This window comes from Oncorhynchus masou, chromosome 14 (genome assembly GCF_036934945.1).
Source record: "Oncorhynchus masou masou isolate Uvic2021 chromosome 14, UVic_Omas_1.1, whole genome shotgun sequence".
In the NCBI taxonomy this organism is placed as follows: domain Eukaryota; kingdom Metazoa; phylum Chordata; class Actinopteri; order Salmoniformes; family Salmonidae; genus Oncorhynchus; species Oncorhynchus masou.
The window spans coordinates 38,999,863-39,008,052 of NC_088225.1; positions in this window are offsets into that span (position 1 = coordinate 38,999,863).

Here is an 8,190-nt window from a genome sequence, read left to right on the forward strand (position 1 = left end):
CTGTGGCGTGTTAAGTAGTACTGTGGCGTGTTAGGTAGTACTGTGGCGTGTTAGGTAGTGTTGTGGCGTGTTAGGTAGTACTGTGGCGTGTTAGGTAGTACTGTGGCGTGTTAGGTAGTACTGTGGCGTGTTAGGTAGTACTGTGGCGTGTTAGGTAGTACTGTGGCGTGTTAGGTAGTACTGTGGCGTGTTAGGTAGTACTGTGGCGTGTTAGGTAGTACTGTGGCGTGTTAGGTAGTACTGTGGCGTGTTAGGTAGTACTGTGGCGTGTTAGGTAGTACTGTGGCGTGTTAGGTAGTACTGTGGCGTGTTAGGTAGTACTGTGGCGTGTTAGGTAGTACTGTGGCGTGTTAAAGGAGGATAGAGAACTGTACATCACAGCAGAGAGAGAGAGACGAGGAGGATAGAGAACTGTACATCACAGCAGAGAGAGAGAGACGAGGAGGATAGAGAACTGTACATCACAGCAGAGAGAGAGAGACGAGGAGGATAGAGAACTGTACATCACAGCAGAGAGAGAGAGACGAGGAGGATAGAGAACTGTACATCACAGCAGAGAGAGAGAGACGAGGAGGATAGAGAACTGTACATCACAGCAGAGAGAGAGAGACGAGGAGGATAGAGAACTGTACATCACAGCAGAGAGAGAGACGAGGAGGATAGAGAACTGTGCATCACAGCAGAGAGAGAGACGAGGAGGATAGAGAACTGTACATCACAGCAGAGAGAGACGAGGAGGATAGAGAACTGTACACCACAGCAGAGAGAGACGAGGAGGATAGAGAACTGTACATCACAGCAGATAGAGAGATGAGGAGGATAGAGAACTGTACACCACAGCAGAGAGAGAGACGAGGAGGATAGAGAACTGTACATCACAGCAGAGAGAGAGACGAGGAGGATAGAGAACTGTACATCACAGCAGAGAGACGAGGATAGAGAACTGTACATCACAGCAGAGAGAGAGAGAGAGACGAGGAGGATAGAGAACTGTACATCACAGCAGAGAGAGAGAGAGAGATGAGGAGGATAGAGAACTGTACATCACAGCAGAGAGAGAGAGACGAGGAGGATAGAGAACTGTACATCACAGCAGAGAGAGAGACGAGGAGGATAGAGAACTGTACATCACAGCAGAGAGAGAGAGACGAGGAGGATAGAGAACTGTACATCACAGCAGAGAGAGAGACGAGGAGGATAGAGAACTGTACATCACAGCAGAGAGAGAGAGAGACGAGGAGGATAGAGAACTGTACATCACAGCAGAGAGAGAGAGAGACGAGGAGGATAGAGAACTGTACATCACAGCAGAGAGAGAGACGAGGAGGGTAGAGAACTATACATCACAGCAGAGAGAGAGAGACGAGGAGGATAGAGAACTGTACATCACAGCAGAGAGAGAGACGAGGAGGATAGAGAACTGTACATCACAGCAGAGAGAGAGACGAGGAGGATAGAGAACTGTACATCACAGCAGAGAGAGAGACGAGGAGGATAGAGAACTGCACATCACAGCAGAGAGAGAGAGAGAGACGAGGAGGATAGAGAACTGTACATCACAGCAGAGAGAGAGAGAGACGAGGAGGATAGAGAACTGTACATCACAGCAGAGAGAGAGAGACGAGGAGGATAGAGAACTGTACATCACAGCAGAGAGAGAGAGAGACGAGGAGGATAGAGAACTGTACATCACAGCAGAGAGAGAGAGACGAGGAGGATAGAGAACTGTACATCACAGCAGAGAGAGAGAGAGACGAGGAGGATAGAGAACTGTACATCACAGCAGAGAGAGAGAGAGGAGAGGAGGATAGAGAACTGTACATCACAGCAGAGAGAGAGACGAGGGAGGATAGAGAACTGTACATCACAGCAGAGAGAGAGACGAGGAGGATAGAGAACTGTACATCACAGCAGAGAGAGAGAGAGAGAGGAGGATAGAGAACTGTACATCACAGCAGAGAGAGACGAGGAGGATAGAGAACTGTACATCACAGCAGAGAGAGAGACGAGGAGGGTAGAGAACTGTACATCACAGCAGAGAGAGACGAGGAGGATAGAGAACTGTACATCACAGCAGAGAGAGAGAGACGAGGAGGGTAGAGAACTGTACATCACAGCAGAGAGAGAGAGAGACGAGGAGGATAGAGAACTGTACATCACAGCAGAGAGAGAGACGAGGAGGATAGAGAACTGTACATCACAGCAGAGAGAGAGAGAGAGACGAGGAGGATAGAGAACTGTACATCACAGCAGAGAGAGAGAGACGAGGAGGATAGAGAACTGTACATCACAGCAGAGAGACGAGGAGGATAGAGAACTGTACATCACAGCAGAGAGACGAGGAGGATAGAGAACTGTACATCACAGCAGAGAGAGAGACGAGGAGGATAGAGAACTGTACATCACAGCAGAGAGAGACGAGGAGGATAGAGAACTGTACATCACAGCAGAGAGAGCGAGGAGGATAGAGAACTGTACATCACAGCAGAGAGAGAGAGAGAGACGAGGAGGATAGAGAACTGTACATCACAGCAGAGAGAGACGAGGAGGATAGAGAACTGTACATCACAGCAGAGAGAGAGACGAGGAGGATAGAGAACTACATCACAGCAGAGAGAGAGACGAGGAGGATAGAGAACTGTACATCACAGCAGAGAGAGAGAGACGAGGAGGATAGAGAACTGTGCATCACAGCAGAGAGAGAGAGAGACGAGGAGGATAGAGAACTGTACATCACAGCAGAGAGAGAGACGAGGAGGATAAAGATCTGTACATCACAGCAGAGAGAGAGAGACGAGGAGGATAGAGAACTGTACATCACAGCAGAGAGAGAGAGACGAGGAGGATAGAGAACTGTACATCACAGCAGAGAGAGAGAGACAAGGAGGATAGAGAACTGTACATCACAGCAGAGAGAGAGAGATGAGGAGGATAGAGAACTGTACATCACAGCAGAGAGAGAGAGAGAGATGAGGAGGATAGAGAACTGTACATCACAGCAGAGAGAGAGAGACGAGGAGGATAGAGAACTGTACATCACAGCAGAGAGAGAGAGACGAGGAGGATATAGAACTGTACATCACAGCAGAGAGAGAGACGAGGAGGATAGAGAACTGTACATCACAGCAGAGAGAGAGACGAGGAGGATAGAGAACTGTACATCACAGCAGAGAGAGAGAGACGAGGAGGATAGAGAACTGTACATCACAGCAGAGAGAGAGAGACGAGGAGGATAGAGAACTGTACATCACAGCAGAGAGAGAGAGACGAGGAGGATAGAGAACTGTACATCACAGCAGAGAGAGAGAGAGACGAGGAGGATAGAGAACTGTACATCACAGCAGAGAGAGAGACGAGGAGGATAGAGAACTGTACATCACAGCAGAGAGAGAGACGAGGAGGATATAGAACTGTACATCACAGCAGAGAGCAGAGAGACAAGGAAGATAGAGAACTGTACATCACAGCAGAGAGAGAGACGAGGAGGATAGAGAACTGTACATCACAGCAGAGAGAGAGAGAGAGACGAGGAGGATAGAGAACTGTACATCACAGCAGAGAGAGAGAGACGAGGAGGATAGAGAACTGTACATCACAGCAGAGAGAGAGAGAGACGAGGAGGATATAGAACTGTACATCACAGCAGAGAGAGAGAGAGAGGAGGAGGATAGAGAACTGTACATCACAGCAGAGAGAGAGAGAGAGATGAGGAGGATAGAGAACTGTACATCACAGCAGAGAGAGAGAGAGAGAACTGTACATCACAGAGAGAGAGAGAGAGGAAGAACTGTACATCACAGCAGAGAGAGAGAGACGAGGAGGATAGAGAACTGTACATCACAGCAGAGAGAGAGAGAGAGATGAGGAGGATAGAGAACTGTACATCACAGCAGAGAGAGAGACGAGGAGGATAGAGAACTGTACATCACAGCAGAGAGAGAGAGACGAGGAGGATAGAGAACTGTACATCACAGCAGAGAGAGAGAGACGATGAGGATAGAGAACTGTACATCACAGCAGAGAGAGAGAGACGAGGAGGATAGAGAACTGTACATCACAGCAGAGAGGCGAGGAGGATAGAGAACTGTACATCACAGCAGAGAGAGAGACGAGGAGCATAGAGAACTGTACATCACAGCAGAGAGCAGAGACGAGGAGGATAGAGAACTGTACATCACAGCAGAGAGAGAGAGACGAGGAGGATAGAGAACTGTACATCACAGCAGAGAGAGAGAGACGAGGAGGATAGAGAACTGTACATCACAGCAGAGAGAGAGAGAGAGACGAGGAGCATAGAGAACTGTACATCACAGCAGAGAGACGAGGAGGATAGAGAACTGTACATCACAGCAGAGAGAGAGACGAGGAGGATAGAGAACTGTACATCACAGCAGAGAGCAGAGAGAGAGACGAGGATAGAGAACTGTACACCACAGCAGAGAGCAGAGAGACGAGGAGGATAGAGAACTGTACATCACAGCAGAGAGCAGAGAGACGAGGAGGATAGAGAACTGTACATCACAGCAGAGAGCAGAGAGACGAGGAGGATAGAGAACTGTACATCACAGCAGAGAGAGAGACGAGGAGGATAGAGAACTGTACATCACAGCAGAGAGAGAGACGAGGAGGATAGAGAACTGTACATCACAGCAGAGAGAGATGGAAAGAGAACAAAACTGTGTTTTGATGTGGTCTGTCACCGGCTGTTTGTTCTGTTCTATCTTAGTCTCTTCAGGGAAACGTGTGTGTGTGTGTGTGTTCCTGGTAATCGAAGGCTGCTAAGTGCGTGTGATGTGTGTGTGTGTGTGTGTGTGTGTGTGTGTGTGTGTGTGTGTGTGTGTGTGTGTGTGTGTGTGTGTGTGTGTGTGTGTGTGTGTCTAACCACAGCTCTTGACGAGGGCTTGTGTTCCAGATCATGCCATTGTGTGATGCATTTTGGGTAAATTTGTTACTGAACTGACTGATCTACCAAATAATAATGTGTCGTTATGACGACAAAATGGTCTCCTGAAACCGCGTCGGCTTCAATGTTGGAACCAAGACCCAATATTATTGAACTGGTAAGACAGGCCTACATAGCTGAGGAGACGGAGAGGAGTGAAAGGAGATGGAGAGAAAGAAGATGGAGAGAGAGGAGATGGAGAGAAAGGAGGCAGAGAGTGAGGAGAGAAAGTAGAAAGGAGACAGAGGAGAGAAAGGAGCCAGAGAGGAGAGAAAGGAGACAGAGAGAGGAGATAAACGAGGCAGAGAGAGGAAAGGAGGCAGAGAGAGGAGAGAAAGGAGGCAGAGAGAGGAGAGAAAGGAGACGGAGAGAGGAAAGGAGAGGAGACAGAGAAGAGAGAGGAGAGAAAGGAGGCAGAGAGAGGAGAGAAAGGAGACAGAGGAGAGAGAAAGGAGACAGAGGAGAGAAAGGAGGCAGAGAGAGGAATGGAGGAGAGACAGAGATTAAAGGGGAGGATAGAGGAATGGAGGAGAGACAGAGATTAAAGGGGAGGATAGAGGAATGGAGGAGAGACAGAGATTAAAGGGGAGGATAGAGGAATGGAGGGGAGACAGAGATTAAAGGGGAGGATAGCGGAATGGAGGGGAGACAGATTAAAGGGGAGGATAGAGGAATGGAGGGGAGACAGAGATTAAAGGGGAGGATAGAGGAATGGAGGAGAGACAGAGATTAAAGGGGAGGATAGAGGAAAGGAGGAGAGACAGAGATTAAAGGGGAGGATAGAGGAATGGAGGAGAGACAGAGATTAAAGGGGAGGATAGAGAAATGGAGGGGAGACAGAGATTAAAGGGGAGGATAGAGGAATGGAGGAGAGACAGAGATTAAAGGGGAGGATAGAGGAATGGAGGAGAGACAGAGATTAAAGGGGAGGATAGAGGAGAGACAGAGATTAAAGGGGAGGATAGAGGAATGGAGGAGAGACAGAGATTAAAGGGGAGGATAGAGGAATGGAGGAGAGACAGAGATTAAAGGGGAGGATAGAGGAATGGAGGAGATTAAAGGGGAGGATAGAGGAATGGAGGAGAGACAGAAGAGAGAGATGAATATGAATGGCTCAGTGATAATGCCGACATCAGGGAAATCCCATGTATTTTTATTTTCCTTTATTTTACTAGACAAATCAGTTAAGAACAAATTCTTATTTTCAATGACGGCCTAGGAACAGTGGGTTAACTGCCTGTTCAAGGGAAGAACGACAGATTTTGTACCTTGTCAGCTCGGGATTTGAACTTGCAACCTTTCAGTTACTAGTCCAACGCTCTATCCACTAGGCTACCCTGCTGCCCCATGTATAAACAGCACACCTGGTGTTCTACATCAGTGACTGGGTTTCCTCATTGGCACACCAGACGGAGAGAGAGAACAAGGCTCCTTTTTAGAGAATTCTGGTGAACCGTAGATCAAATAATGCTGAGATTGTGTGTGTGTGTGTGTGTGTGTGTGTGTGTGTGTGTGTGTGTGTGTGTGTGGACTTCCACAGAACTCTGTCCAACACCTGAAACTCTTCACTTCTCTTAACCTGAAATACTATGAATGAAACACACACACACAGTCCGTCGACGAAATTCCATGGCAGAGCATCAGATTCTTGTGAATTGTTTGGTCCTGGTTCTGTATTGGTCCTGGTTCTGTATTTAATCATCTGATAGTAATGTGACCAGTCGTCTGGTTCTGTATTGGTCCTGGTTCTGTATTGGTCCTGGTTCTGTATTTAATCATCTGATAGTAATGTGACCAGTCGTCTGGTTCTGTATTGGTCCTGGTTCTGTATTGGTCCTGGTTCTGTATTTAATCATCTGATAGTAATGTGACCAGTCGTCTGGTTCTGTATTGGTCCTGGTTCTGTATTGGTCCTGGTTCTGTATTGAATCATCTGATAGTAATGTGACCAGTCATCTGGTTCTGTATTGGTCCTGGTTCTGTATTGGTCCTGGTTCTGTATTTAATCATCTGATAGTAATGTGACCAGTCATCTGGTTCTGTATTGGTCCTGGTTCTGTATTGGTCCTGGTTCTGTATTGAATCATCTGATAGTAATGTGACCAGTCATCTGGTTCTGTATTGGTCCTGGTTCTGTATTGGTCCTGGTTCTGTATTGGTCCTGGTTCTGTATTGGTCCTGGTTCTGTATTGAATCATCTGATAGTAATGTGACCAGTTGTCTGGTTCTGTATTGGTCCTGGTTCTGTATTGGTCCTGGTTCTGTATTGGTCCTGGTTCTGTATTGGTCCTGGTTCTGTATTTAATCATCTGATAGTAATTTGACCAGTCGTCTGGTTCTGTATTGATCCTGGTTCTGTATTGGTCCTGGTTCTGTATTGGTCCTGGTTCTGTATTGGTCCTGGTTCTGTATTGGTCCTGGTTCTGTATTGAATCATCTGATAGTAATTTGACAGGTTTGTGTTTCCCTCCTCGTCATTATTATCAGATCATTTACAACGAAGGTTATCGACCTTTCACCTTTATCAGTCATTACTGGCCGTTCTGACTAACCACACACACACACACAGACCACCCACACGCCGAGACATTCTGGTTCCCCTCCCTTCTTCTGACAGAAACGTATTTCACTGACAGACCTACTGATTCTTCACTTCTCTACATGTTCCTGTAATAGACCCCCCCCCACACACACACACACACACACACAGAGCGTTTACTATCATAGCTCAACCCATCTGTCATATTGATGTGTCACTGCGGTTACCTACTGTACCCAGTGTTGTCACAGCAACCACACACACTGTCTCTCTGTCTGTCTGTTATACCTGTCTCTGTCTGTCCGTCTCTGTCTGTCTCTCTCTGTCCGTCTCTCTCTGTCCGTCTCTCTCTGTCCGTCTCTCTCTGTCCGTCTCTCTCTGTCCGTCTCTCTCTGTCCGTCTCTCTCTGTCCGTCTCTCTCTGTCCGTCTCTCTCTGTCCGTCTGTCTGTCTGTCTGTCTGTCTGATAAATAACGAAGAGTTGTGAGTTGACCTCTGGTTGTGTTTAACTGTTGTGTGTAGGTCACTACTTCCTGCTTTATAAACTAGCTGGTTCTAGATCTGTGATTGGGCTTCGTCTTCACTCGGGGGGTGGGGCATCGGTCTAAGGCACTGCATTATCAGTGCTAGAGACGTCGCTACAGACCCTGGTTCGATTCCGGGCTGTATCACAACCCGGACGTGATTTTGGGAGTCCAATAAGGTGGCTC